The following is a 14978-nucleotide window of genomic DNA, read 5'->3' as shown; positions in this document are numbered from 1 at the left end:
GATCCAGGACCAGGAAGTCAAAGCTACAGATTTCCTCCCGTGTGTGCCAGGCCCTGGGCTGGGAACCAACTGCTCCTGGAACAGGTCCCCTTTCTATGAAGCAAAGAGCCAGCTGTGGAAGGTCCACATGGTAGGTGTTCCAGCCTAAGAGAGGCTGTGCTATTGGACATTGAACAGTCACTTGCTCCATATGTTCCCAGGCACCCAGAGGGGAAGGCCCTGTTCTAAGTCCTACTTAGGCTTACAAGGTCAGCCTGTCTATGCATGAAGGTGGGGGGTATGTGGGTCTGGCGTGGTCTTCTCTCCCTGCTTGAAATGGAAAGTGTGACCTTATCCAATCAGATACTAAGTGCTTGCTTCTAGAACATTCTTAGATCGCAGAAACCTCCCAAGTGGAAAGAGTTCCATGGCTTTGAGTCTCAGTTCTGTCCTTGGGCAAGTCACTTAAGCTCCATGAGCCATTATTTTTTCCACTATGAAATGGGAATAATAATAATAATAATAATAATAATAATAATGACTATTAATCTCACAGAATTGATGAAATGATCAAGTGGGATTATGGACTTGAAAATCCTTTCTTAAACTTTTAACTAATCATCACCAATGAATGGTGTTGAGCATATTTTCTTTCTCTCTTTTTTTTAGTGTTTATTTTTGAGAGAGAGAATGTGGAGAGGGGGAGAGAGAGAGAGAGAGAGAGAGAGAGAGAGAGAGAGAGACAGAAAATCCGAAGCAGGCTTTGCACTGACAGCAGAGACCCCGATGTGGGGCTCAAACTCACAAATGGTAAGATCATGATCTGAGCTGAAGTTAGTCACTTAACCAACTGAGCCACCTAGGTGCCCTTGATGTTGAACATATTTTCACATGCTTATTTCCTACCCACATATCTTCTTTGGTGAGGTATCCATTCAGATCTTTTGCCCATGTTTTGTTTGTTAGTTTTATATTGAATTTTAAGAATTCTTTATATATTGAGGTGCCTGGGTGGCTTAGTTGAGCGTCCAACTTCGGCTCAGGTCATGATCTCATGGTTCATGGGTTCAAGCCCCGTGTCAGGCTCTGTGCTGACAGCTCAGAGCCTGGAGCCTGCTTCAGATTCTGTGTCTCCCTTTCTCTCTGCCCCTCCCCTGCTGGTGCTCTGTCTGTCTGTCTGTCTCTCTCTCAAATAAATAAACATTAAAAAAGAAGAATTCTTTATATATTCTAGATACAAAAGCATTGTTGGATATGTATTCTGTAAATATTTTCTCTTAGCCTCTGGCTTGTCTTGAAAATGCTTTCAAGTGGGAATACACTACCTACCTATCAAGGGTCTCCCCAAATGACACAGGATGGAGACACCAAGAGATTCTACTTCCATCTAATTCTGCTTATCTCCTGTGATGCTTCCATGGAGGATGTTGGGCTCCTCTGAGCAAGGTCAAGGGTTGGAGCCGGGAGTTCTGATAGCCTGGTTTGTGGCTGGAGTTGGGAGGAGACGGAATGGAATTGGAATATATTTATAATGCCTCCGTGTTCCTCAGCCTGCTTCTGCAGGTATCTGCAGGGTTTGTATCCTTAGCAGCCTGATCCCTGCCCCCTAGGGGGTGCATCTCATTGCCATCTCTTGGTTCCAGCTCCACATTCTACACAGTTTGAGTGTGTGGTTATTGTTAGGCTGATGGGGCTGGACCCACAGCCCTAGAGTAATTCAGGCTCTGGAACCCTCTGATCTGGAAAAGCCACTGATACAGGCCTGAGGCTTCTGGCATTTACCTCCAGCCTTAGGCCCAGAGCTGCCTCTCCTCAGGCACCGCCCAGCCCCAGGCTCCTGCCTCAGCCCTCTTTAGAAGCTCAAGGGTCATCCTTCCTTCTTCCCTCCCTTCTCCCTTCCTCCTTTCCTCCTTTCCTCCTCTCCCTCCCCCCTTCCTCAGGCAGCTCTGAGCTGGCTTTCCACAAAACGTTGGAAACAACTTAAATGTCCATCCATAAGGGATTAGTTAATAAAGTGAATACAAGTAATAATATAAATTATGTACATGTAAGTAAAGTTAAATTAAGGTACAATGAATGTTCTTTTTTTAAGTAGGCTCCATGACCCGCATGGAGTCCAACATGGGGCTTGAACTCACAACCCTGAGATCAAGACCTGAGCTGAGGTCCAGAGTACAACACTTAACCAACTGAGCCACCCAGGCACCTTACAATAAATATTTTTTAAACTGACAATGTAAATTCATATTCATTGGGATTCAACAAAGCCCACTGCATACTGTTGGGTTTGTTGTTTTATTTTTTTTTAAAGAAAGATTATAGAATAGCTTGAAGCCATTTTTGCAAAATGGCACCTGTGTGAACAGATGCACCAAGAGTTTATTTGAAAGGATGTTTAGCCAGACGATCATGCCGGTTAGCCCTGGGAGGCAGAATTTCAGGTGATTTTTTGGTTAAACCTTCTTTAAACGTATCAGTGTTGCCTGGAGTTTTTTCAGTGAAGACTATTTTTAGGATCTCGAATTATTTTTTAGGGGGGAGAAAAAAAGAAACAAATGTCAGTCGATGTGTCTCAAGAGGCTCCCTTCGTTTTTCTGCCCCAGGGCAGTGGTTGGAGGGTCCTTCCTGGTAAGGGCCAAAAGCTGCATTCTCAGCTGTTGTTTGCCACCTTGGAGGAAAGGGGCCCAGTGTCCTCCCAGGAGGGCTGTGGGGAGAAGTCTTGGCAGGTGGAGGAAAGTTCACAGTGTGCTTCTTGAAGACCAAACATGGACACAGAGCCTGGGCCCAGAAATAGCCCCTCGCCCCAGAGACCCTTGGAATCCTGCAGGGTCATGTCAGGGAAGGGTGAGCCCCAGCAGGCCACTGCTGGAATCTTCCTTGCAGGCTCTGAAACAAAAGGGAGGGCCTAAGACAGGCTTTTCTGAACACAGCGCTTTGCATTTGGGACAGAGACAAGCTGGAACCTGGACAAAAAGTTCTCCAAAGTCAGCCCAGCCTAAAAAGTCTCTGATTCCAAGCCAACTGGAGATTTCCTAATTAATGGTGAATTTTATGGTATCCCAGAAATATGGTGGTCAAGGCTGCTGAAGATCAATTTCTCCCACTGCACACTTTTTTTTTTCTCATACTACACTGAGACTTCTATCTCAATTTGATTTTTTTTGGCACCGAAGTGCCATTTTCATATCATTATTTAAAAAATATCTAAAAATCTTTCCAACTTTTCATCCCCCAGGGAATCATTCCTCTTTGTCAGGAAGTATTTATTCTTATTTTTCCGTAGGAGTCTCTCTACTTTCTATAAATCTCCCAAGGTTGAATAAAGTCCAGTGTCTGGAAAGCCCAGGGGAACTCAAACCCCAACTCAGCTGGGTAATCTTTCATCCATTCTTCTCTCATCCATCACCCATTCGTTCATCCGTTCATCCGTTCATCCATCATCTATCCATCCATCCATCCATCATTCCTCCATCATCCATTCCTCCATCATCCATCCATCATCCATCATCCACTCATCCATTAGCCATTCATCCATCCGTCATCAATCATCTGTCCACTCATCATCCATTCACCCATCATCCATCCATCCATCCATCCATCCATCCATTATCCATTCATGCACCATCCACCCATCCATCCATCCATCATCTATTCATTTATCACTCATCTGTCGTCCATCATCCACTCATTCATCCATCCATCCATCAGCTACTCATCCATCATGCATCACCCTTCCATCCATCATTCCTCCATCATCCGTTCATCCATCCATTCATCCATTATTTACCCACCATTCTTCCATAATCCATCATCCATTAATCCATCATCTTTTCATCCATCATCAATCCATCATCCATTCATCCATCACTCATTCATCCATCAACCATCCCTCCATCATCCATCCATCCATCCATCCATCCATCCATCCATCATCCATCATCCTTGCATCCATCTATCCATTCAATCACCCATCTGTCCATTCAGCGGGCACTCTCTCTGGAGCCAGGGACTGGGTTGGAGTGAACTTTGGCCTTATTTTCCTGCACTCTGTGAAGACAGCATATCCTCCACAGAGCCATCACAGGGAGTAGGAGCATTATGCTGGACATACAGTGCTGTCATTGAATACCCACCCCACTTAGTTATCTGGGATGATAATAATATCTATCTTACCAAGTTGTAAGGTGAGGTGCTAGGTGAGGTGCATAGGTGAGGTGCTAATGACAGAGGGAAAGGTCTTGTGTGATTATTAGAGTCCAGGTGCTCAAGTGATGGCAGGTGAGTTCTAAGTTCCTTGGCAGCAGGGACTCTGATTCACTCCTGCACCTTGCAGAGCCAGCATAGGGTGGGTGTCCAGTAGCTGGTCTCTGTGGAGCCTTGTCCACAGCCCAGCTCCTGGGTCACATGGTGTCTGATGAAAGCCACACATGACCCTGGACTCTGGGCATGATCTGTGCCTCTGCTAATCAGAGGTCCCAGAGAGAAGAAACTTCTTTTTTTTTTTTTTTTAATGTGTATTTATTTATTTTTTGAGGGAGAGAGAGAGCAAGCCAGGGAGAGGCAGAGAGAGAGGGAGTGAAAAATCCCAAGCAGACTCCATGTTGTCAGCGCAGAGCCCAGGTCGGGGCCCAAACTCACGAACCGTGAGATCATGACCTGAGCTGAAACCAAGAGTCAGACGCTTAACCGACTGAGCCACCCCGGTGCCCTGAAAGAAGAAACTTGGGTAGACTGCCCCCACGTTCCCAGAAAAGAAAATGCTTAGGGTAATCAGGTGGATGAGGAAACTTGGGAGCAGTGATGCTGGACCAGGCCGTTAAACAGAACACACTCTTAGGAAATAGCTACTGTATTGAGGAACTCAGGTTCTGATTTTACCAGAGAGCCTGCAGACCTGATGAAGAATCAGCCTTTGGTTTCCTTTTCCGGTATCCCACCCTGCCTGCCTTGTTCTTTCCTTAAGATCCCCTTTTTCCTCATCTCCTGCTTCTAGGCCAAATAGCACCTACGAGGAATCTAAACTTAGCTCCTAAGGGTCATCACCCTGGAGGGTTAAATTTCCCTAGACCCTGGGGGATTTTCTGACATGTGTGTGTGGACACACACGCATATACACACACACTCACACATGCAGAGGCCAAGGATGTTGACAGCTGCGTTTGTCAGGAGCAGCGGATTCCCAAAAACTGACTTCCATCACAGAACTTTTCCTAAATCCCCTGAGGAATTGTTACATCAACTCTCCAATTCCGGAGTTCTTTTTCTGAAACTCCTTTTATATTATAATATGATGACTAGAAATTTATAAATAACCAGTGAATGACCACGCCGGGAGGGTGGGGAGAGCAGTTGGCCAGGAACACGGGCAACAAGGCGATGCATTGACCATAGAGGATTCGAGACAATGATGAGCACTAACTAGAAATCTGTCTGCTTTTATTACCCCCCCTGCATTGGCCATTATAAGAGATGTGACATCAGTGATAAATACTCCTTCCTGTCTGGGAGGACGTCTGCCCCACACCGCCCGCCCTTGGGATGCCAGTAAAAAAGTATGTTCCTAAAGACAAAAAACAAAACCCCCCCAAAACGTGTTCCTGTTTCAAAGAAAGAAGTCGGAAGGAAATTCTGCCACATGCTAAAACATGGATGGACCTTGAGGACGTTATGCTAAGTGTAATTAAGCCAGTAACAAAAAGACAAATATTGTGCGATTCCACTTACATGAGGTCCCTGGAGGAGTCGAACTCTTTTTTTTTATTTAAAAAAAATTTTTTTTCAACGTTTTTTTAATTTATTTTTGGGACAGAGAGAGACAGAGCATGAACGGGGGAGGGGCAGAGAGAGAGGGAGACACAGAATCGGAAGCAGGCTCCAGGCTCCGAGCCATCAGCCCAGAGCCCGACGCAGGGCTCGAACTCATGGACCGCGAGATCGTGACCTGGCTGAAGTCGGACGCTTAACCGACTGCGCCACCCAGGCGCCCCTGGAGGAGTCGAACTCTTAGAGACAGAAAGTAGAAGATCAGGTGTCCAGCGCTGGGGGAGGGGGCTGTGGAATTAGGGTTTGATGGGGACACACTTTCAGTCTGGGAAGATGAAAAGGTTCTGGGGATGGAGGGCAGTGATGGTTGCACAGCAGTGTGAGTGTACTTCATACACGAACTGTATACTCAAAAGTGGTTAAAATGGTCGATTTTTTTTTTTAAGAAATTAGGAAACATATGCCAGGTATTTCTTTTTTTTTTTAAACGTTTATTTATTGATTTTTGAGAGAGAAAAAGAGAGAGAGAGAGGCAGAGAGGGAGGGAGAGAGAATCCCAAGCAGGCTCCATGCTTAGCACAGAGCCTGATATGGGGCTCAATCCTGCGAACTGTGAGATCATGACAAGCTGAAGTCAAGAGCCAGACACTCAACCGAGCTACCCAAGAGCCCCAAAACGGTGGATTTTTAAAAAAATTTTTAATGTTTTAAATTTATTTTTGAGAGAGAGAGAGAGAGAGAGAGAGATGTGGAGAGCAAACGGAGGAGGGGCAGAGAAAGAGGGAGACACAGAATCCAAAGCGGGCTCCAGGCTCCGAACTGTCAGCACAGAGCCCAACGCGGGGCTTAAACTCACAAACTGCGAGACGATGACCTGAGCTAAAGTCGGATGCTTAACTGACTGAGCCACCCCGGCGCCCCCAAAATGGTCGATTCTATGTTATGTGTATCTTACCACCATAAAAGACAGAAGGAAGAAAGGGACAGAGGGAGGGAGGGAGGGAGGGAGGGAAGGAGGGAGGGAGGGAGGAAGGAAGGAAGGAAGGAAGGAAGGAAGGAAGGAAGGAAGGAAGGAGGAAGGAGGGAGGGAGGGAGGAAGGAAGGAGGCAGGGAGGGAGGAAGGAAGTCAGGCACCATCCCAACACAGGTCAGAGCCCTAAGGCAAACATGGGGCCACACAGACCTGGCCTTCCCCCATCATGTAACCTCAGGCAAGTCAAGTCAATGTCAGCAGTCTCAGTTTCCTGCTCTGTGAAACCAAATTGGTAATCCCTACTACATCAGAGGAGTCAAGGCAGGTTAAACAAACCAGGTATCGGTGACTGGGTGGCTCAGTCCGTTAAGCATCTGACTTTGACTCAGGTCGTGATCTCATGGTTTGTGAGTTCGAGCCCCACGTCAGGCTCTGTGCTGACAGCTCAGAGCTTAGAGCCTGCTTTGGATTCTGTGTCTCCCTCTCTCTCTGCCCTTCTGCAACTTGCACTGTCTTTTTCTCTCAGAAATAAATAAACATTAAAGAATAATTTTTAAAAAAACCACATAAATAAACCCATCTGGGTAATTCACTCTTGAAAATTTAATGTGAGAGTTTGTTGGACAGGTGTTATAGGAAAGTGTCGCCAGACCAGTGGGCAAGTGGCCCTTGATGGCCAGCAGAGCAGAGGTTGGGAGGGCCAAGGAACGGGGCTCAGTGGAGGGCGGGGCTGATGGAGGAAGGAGACGGGGAGTGGGGGGCTGATGTCAGGCTCCCAGTCTGGTGGATGATGTGGCTGTTACTCATGACTGGGGCTTAGGCGTAGGGGAGGATGAAGTGACTTCCATTTGAGGACTCGGGGTCCATCCAAACTGCTTTTCCTCCTGCTTCTCTGAGTCCTTCGCATAGCAGCTGTGGGCACCAGTGTGCACGCTGATTCCATTTATTCAAAGGACACCGGCTCGATGCCTGGCTTGGGAAGGTTACTGAGCATGCCCACTGTACATCCTGGGTACATTCTGAGTGATGGAGGAGGGACACCTGTAACACAGTGGGGGCAGGGGGAGAGCCTGGCTCTGGGACCCATATGCCCATGCATGCATTCCACAAATATAATGAGCAGTGACTCTTCCTGGCAGTGGGGATAAAGCAGCGAGTTAAACAGACAACACCCCCACCCTCATAGAGATTGCACCACCAGGCTCTGGGAGCTGGTGGCAGAGCAGGAGGTGGAAAATAAACAAGTAAATGTTCTGCATTTAAATGTTAACAAGTGCTGCTAGGGAGTCTGATGGGAATGCAGTGTTGAGGTGAAGTTTGATTTTAGGCAGGGTGACCAGGAATGATCTCTAAAAACTAAGACCTGAAGGAAGTGAGGGAGGCACAGGGAGTAGCAGGTGCAAAGGCCCTGAGGCCAGCACTGGCCAGATGCATTTGACTGGCAGTGAGGAAGCTGCGGTGGCTGAAGAGGGACAATAGTGGGAGTGAGGCCAGGAGGAGTGGAACGGGGTGGGGGGGGAGGCAAGGCAATGCGGGGCCTCATAGGCGATCTGTATGCATGAAGGGCCTCATAGGCGATCTGTAGGCATGTTGGGGAGCACTAGTATAACCTGAGCTAAATGTTGCAGGGATCCCTCCAGCTGTGTCTGTGGAAAAGCCCAAAGGGGAAGGGGCACGGGCCAAAGCAGGGATGAGGATGTGAGGGGGATTCTGGAGCAGGGAGAGTGGTGGGTTATCTCAAATGCCTTGGGCAGAGCAAGGGGGCCTGGGATCGTCCCTCTGATAGCCTTGGATCCCACAAGTTCAGGCCTCCTGTAAATCATCCCGAATGCCCACTACTCACCAGCCACCTCGGTTTGAAACTACATCAACTTATGTGTCTCTGTCATTGTCACCCACCACCACATCCAGTGGGTCACCAAGTCCCGCTCCAGCCCTGAATCGACTGGCTGCATCCGCACTTTGATGGCCTCCAGGAACCTGGGTGTGAGGGTCCAACCCTGAAGCGCCACGCTTCACTCACTCAGAACCTGGCTTCTCCCCATACTTCCCCCTCCAGGAACCAGGAGGTCTTGGAGTCAGACCCTCCCACCTTCACCTCCACCAGCCACGCCCCCATATGCCCCTCCTCCCTCTAGCCCCGCCCCCAGAAAGAGTCCTCCTCAGCTCTCCGAGGCTAGCTGAATATTCTAAAATGACACACTAAAGGGGCGCCTGGGTGGCTCCCTCGCTTATGTGTCAAACTCTTGATTTCAGCTCAGGTCATGATCTCACGGTTTGTGGGTTCGAGCCCCATGTTGGGCTCTGTGCTGACAGCACAGAGCCTGCTTGGGATTCCCTCTCCCTCTCTCTCTGCCCCTCCCCTGCTTGTGCTCTCTCACTTTCTCTCAAAAATAAATAAATAAACTTAAATAAACTAAATTAAACTAAAAATAAAGTCCCCTTCAGACAGCACAGCCTTCACTGCCTGGACCAGAGCGGACAACCCCCAGGGAGCCCTCCCCTGCACACCAGGTCACCTTTGCCCTGGCACCTGACCCTGTCACCCCTCTGGCAATCCTGAATGGCCTCTGTTTCCAGGGGAACCATAGCCATTTTTCTTGCCTCAGTGCCTTTTCCTATGCTGTTTCCTCTGCCTGGAGCCTTTTTCTCCCAGTGTTTTACCTGCTAACTCCTGCTTCTTCTGAGGATTTGGTTCTGGTATAACCTCCTCCAGGAAACCCTCCCTGATCTTCCTTGCCTTATGTTCCCAATTGTGGTCCTGCTCCCACTCTGCTGGGAAGGGCCCATGTCTACTTCTGATGGGAGGGTGGGAACCAGGTCATCTTGTTCACCGTTGCACTCAGGGTCTGCCACACAGTGAGGACTCAATAAATATTTGTTGAATCAACATGTGAAATTTTGTTCCCATTTCCATTTTGATGCGAAAGCCAACCCCATTCTCACCAGCACCCAATCTCCCAGTCTGATTTGGGAATAAACACTTGGTAACTGTTCCACAGCAGTGTTAAGCCTAATACTCCCATTTTAGGAGGAGGCCAATCTAGCCAGATCCCGGATACCTAAACACCCAGAATGCAAACCCCTTCCTGGAGGGAGATATCCCCACCCCACCCTGTCCCTTTTCTGTGGATACTTCATAAGGGTCTCAAAAGGCCACAGCTGCAGAGGCTGAAGGTCCATGGTGCCTCCAAGGCTCCCGTCTGTGCCTCATCCGGACATGAGAAGCAGCTGGAGTCCGGGGCCTCCTCTTAGACCAACTCCATCCGCCTCAGGGCTGGGGCCCAGGCAGCAGGCTGCTCAGAGCTCCCCATGTGGTTCCAATGCACATCCAAAGCCCAGATCCATTGACTTGAGTCAGAAACCAACCCTGTGGGGAAGGGCCAAACGCCCCGAAACACCTGCTGATTGCTGAGGGCATTTAAGGCCCACAGGGGGCTGGAGGTTGTGCTTCCTTTCTAGGTGAGTAACGACTGGGTGGGCGCTGGGGGTTCCGGGTGTGGCCGTGTCCTCCTGGAATCCTCTGTCTGGGCATCGACGGGACACCTTGCTCCTGTTTGGGGATTGGGTGAGGCTGCTGCAGCCTTGTCCCCTCTGCAAAAGCCTGCGGCCTGCGTAGAGGGACGGCTCCCAGGGAGGCTAGGCCAGGTCTCTTCCTGATGAACTCAGCCTTGGTTTACAGAAACTGTGCTAAGTGGTGCTCGGCTTGCTCTCTGGGTGGGTGAGGAGGATGTGACCATTGTTGGGTGTCTGTTTACTCCTCAGAGCCCATGTTGGGGCTGATGGTGCATGGGGCCTGACCACACGGCAGCCCATAGATCTGTGTGCCTGTGTAACCTCTCCCTGAAATGCCCACCAAGACATGTTCACCTGTAGGAATCACTCCCAGGGTGGTTCTGCCCCCTCCCAGAGCCTTCCCAAGCCTCACAGTAGGACCACCGGGAAGAGGACCTGGTCTCCTGCCTCCTTTCTTGCTGGGCCCTCTGCTTCCCAGCCTTGGGGGCACACCTGACTGTGTGTTTCCCTGCACCAAGCTTAGTGTCTGGACACGTTTTGCCCACGTTGGTAAGCCCCTGTGAGTGTCAAGTTGGGGTCCCTGTGTCTGTGGCACCCTACCCCCAGCCCTGTATGCCCCCATGGTTGCTTCTTCACCCCTATACTCCGGCCCTGCTGTGCGAGCTTTTGGACCCATGCACACTCAGTGACCCCAGCCCTTCCCGGGGAATGACCCTTGATCCAACCCCATGTGTAGTTTTAGCTTAAAACAAATCCCACTGTTCAAAGAAGTGGCTGTTAGTGATGCAGTTCTGAATATACGTCAATAGATGCCCCCAGTTGGGGTGCCTGGCTGGCTCAGTCAGTAGAGCATGTGACTCTTGATCTCCGGGTTGTGAGTTCGAACCCCATGTTGGGTGTAGAGATTACTTAAAAAAAAAAAAGTCCACAGTATAGGCAAGTGGAGAAACATGTGGCCAAACTCTGTCTATCAAACCCCCCTTCTACAATTAGCCCCTTGATACGCTTGTGAATTTTTAAAGGTTAACTTGGAGGAGGGGTAGGTTATGGAAGTTAATGTTCAATCCATTTCTGAGGTATTGAATTTTCTATACCATGAATGTGTAAAAATCTGAAAAAATACTTTCTAGAAGCTGACTCTTGGATGATCTAGATCTTAATTGAAAACCGTTCTCAATTCCTGAAAGATGGTAACAGCTCGGCTGGATCTAGAAAAGTATTTAAAAAAATTTTTTTTTCAACGTTTATTTTTTTTGGGACAGAGAGAGACAGAGCATGAACGGGGGAGGGGCAGAGAGAGAGGGAGACACAGAATCGGAAACAGGCTCCAAGCCATCAGCCCAGAGCCTGACGCGGGGCTCAAACTCACAGACCGCGAGATCGTGACCTGGCTGAAGTCGGACGCTTAACCGACTGCGCCACCCAGGCGCCCCTAGGAAAGTATTTAAAAATTGGCCTGTAATGCCCCAACCGGAGAAAGTGACTCCGTGCCATCAACAAGACTTAGAAGTCCCCTAGTCTCCCTTTCCCCCAAAAGGAACAAAAAGTCAAGAGCAGCTTGGGAGCCTGGGAGACCATGAGGTTGGCCAGGGTCCCTTGCCACCTGCCCCTCAGGGTAGGAGTCTCCTAGTGTGTGGGGAGCAGGAGAGGTGGCCAGAGGTTTGGTCAGTAAAGCCTCTACACTGGTGATGTTTGCCTAAATAGCTAATTTGGCTTTCTTTGGATCTCAAACTCTGAGAACCGACGAAGACAGGTTCTGACTTTGATCTTGTGCCTACCTCCTAGCCTGGGCTCTTTCCTGCGACTGGTAAAGTGTGGCAGGGTCATGGCTCTCTGGACGCTACAAATAGGAACGTGAGGGGAAGAGAGCACACTTGGAGCTGAGGCCAGAGAAACTTGGGAAAGCCAGAAGAATTTGCTTTGCTTTGCAGACTATCCCCAAATGAGTGGTTTGGCTAAATCTGTGACTTTCAAACTGCTCCTTCGAGATGCCCCCGCGGGTGGGGGAGGGGAAAGGACCCTGTTCCATCTGAAGTTGAACTTTTTCTGCTTGGGCATCTCCTACCGGCCTTCCGCTTGATACTTGATTTGGAAGGAAGGTGGCGATCACCTGAACCCCTGGATCTACTTCTAAGCTCCCTTGTGGCCACACGTTCCGGGCTGTGGCAGAAGGATGTGTGGTTCCCGTGGCAATAGTCCTGGAGCAGGCACTGCCTTGGGTCTCTCCCGAAACAAAAGCATTTCATCCCCTTGTACCAAACTGGCCTCATGCACATTCAGAGGGTCTCCTGGACTGAGCTGGTCGGGCCACGAACAGTGGATGAGATGGCAACGAAGTGGCCTCCCTCGCTGAAACCTACGCTTTCCTATTTTCCAGCATCGCCCCTGTGCATTGAGTGCCACCCGTGGTAGTGACTTGTCTTCTTCCTCAGACCTCGTTAGAGAGCTTAGTGATCCGAAGCACAGACGTGGGAGTCAGATCGAGGCTGAAGTCCTGGCTCTGATGTTTCACAGCTGCGGGCACTCTGGGCTTCTGTGGGGAGTGACCTCTGACACCGTTTCCCCACCTGTAAAATGGGGCTGTCTCCACCTTCCTGTTAATGTTGCTTCATTTAATCCCGAGTGTCCGACATTCCTGGCATGCAATAAATGTTTTGGCCATTGCTCCCTGAACTGAGCCCTTAATACGACTGTACTCCAGACTGATAAAATGCCACGTGCCTTCTCTCTTGGAGATGTAAGGTAAAGCTCCTTGCTCTGACACAAATCTGTTTGCAGCTGATAACTGTCTTGACCCTGGTTATTCTAGCCGACTAGCAAAACTCTTTGGAGATGGTGTTTTAAAGGGTGTCCCAGGGGTGGCTGGCTGGCTGGCTTAGTAGAGCATGTGACTCTTGATCTCAGGGTGGTAAGTTCAAGCCCTATGTTCGGTGTAGAGCCTACTTTAAAAAAAAGGATGTTCTGTTCTTTTGGTCCTTAAAAGCAACTATTCTTTCTTATGGAGCAGAATTTGAGATTATTTAAAAGTAGATGAAAGTCTAGAACATGATTACTCTCTGGCTTGAGGCTTAGCCCGCTTGCTCTTTCAAGCTGTGGCTGGCTGGTGGCACTGTGTTTAGGGAATCGTCCTCAGTGGCCTGGTAGCTGCTGTTACAGCTTGTGCCTCAGACACTATCATTCTTTTGTTCTGACTCAAACTCTCTTTTTGCCTGGTCCCTTGCTGGTTCTTTCTTTTAGGCCCTACCAGGAATGTCATCGAGACTCTGTTCTCGTTCTGTTCTTAAACAGAGTTCATCTCTCTTCTTAAGACCTTGGTCTTGGCTCTCTACTTCTGGAATTCTACTTGCCTACACGGTCCCATCCAAACTGATGTGTCTGAATTAGTCTTTCCTGGCCAAATTATTCCCAGCTGTTGTATGCTCAAGAATAGAGGCAATAGACTCTGGTCTTCTTCTTTTTTTTTTTTTTTTTTAACAACTTAAATTATTCTTGAGAGAGAGAGAAGGGAAGGGACAGAGAAAGGGAAAGAGAGAGAGAATCCCAAGCAGGCTCCCCACTGTTAGCACGGAGGGCCAACTCATGAACTGTGAGATCACGACCTGAGCCAAAATCAAGAGTCTGACGCTTAACAGACTGAACCACCCAGGCACCCCAACTCTGGTCTTCTTTATCCAGTTTTCTCTCCAGTGTTGTCTGGCTCATCCTGTATTCTTGGGAACAGATGGACGTTCATTGCACACTTGTAAGAAATGTCATTCCCAGCTGCCTTGTAGAAAGTTAAAATGTGGCCTGATTTGAATAACCTCCTCTAACTGGGGACCAGCTCTCTTTGTGACCTACCACCCACCACCCTCAAAGATTTGAGTACCTACTCACTATATGTCATGCATCGTGAAAGGGCTGAGGAATCGTAGCTAGGACACATGTGACCCCATCGTGATTGGGAATAGGGAAAGGAAGATAAACAAGAAAATATTGGGTGGGTGGTAAAATCTGTGGAGATTATAGAACAGACTGAGAAGATCCTTAGATGCTTACATAGGAATTCGAAGTGTTGCTGCAGGTGAAGTGAGCTGGGGCCAGATCACGCAGGGTGGGTATCACAGGAACTGAGTTTTCTTCTAAACTCAGCAGGCAGCCAGTAGAGGGTTTTAAATCGGGGAGAATTAAATGATCAGATGCTCATCTTTAGGAGATCACATGGCTTCTGTGTATTGAACAGATTGGAATAGAGCAATGGTAGAAGCAGGGAGAACCATTGGGAGGCAGTTGCTCTAGTGTGGCTGAAAGGTGATGGTGGCCTGGTCCGGGTGGAGGCAATCTACCAGAGTTAGAACGAGCGGGTCATGCTGGAGACCATCCTGACCCAAGGGCTGGTGGATTGGGTGTGGGAGAAGGGGGCCAACCTCTTCCTGTCCTAGCCTGCTTTGGGCACCACCGGCTTGCACGTATGCTCTGTACAGAACTCCTTGGACACAGCCACATGAGATGGCTCTGTGCTTGCCTTATAGCTTACCCCAGCCACCACAGGCCAGGTTCAAGCCAAAATGCATCTAAAAGGCATCCCTTACTTCTGCAGCCCAGGGCTGGTCTCCTTTGTGCTTGCATGGTGCTCATTGCTTGTTGACCTGGTATGGTGATGCTCGTGCAAGCTGGCCTCCTGAGTCTGCTCTCCGATTCACCGGGGGCCCCTTAGGGGCTTAGAGCAAGGATGGCCGTCACATAGGAGCCCACACACTGGGCACTG

The sequence above is a fragment of the Puma concolor genome, chromosome E3 (assembly GCF_028749965.1).
Source record: "Puma concolor isolate L17-30 chromosome E3, mPumCon1.1.hap2, whole genome shotgun sequence".
NCBI lineage: Eukaryota > Metazoa > Chordata > Mammalia > Carnivora > Felidae > Puma > Puma concolor.
This window is presented reverse-complemented; position numbering follows the sequence as displayed.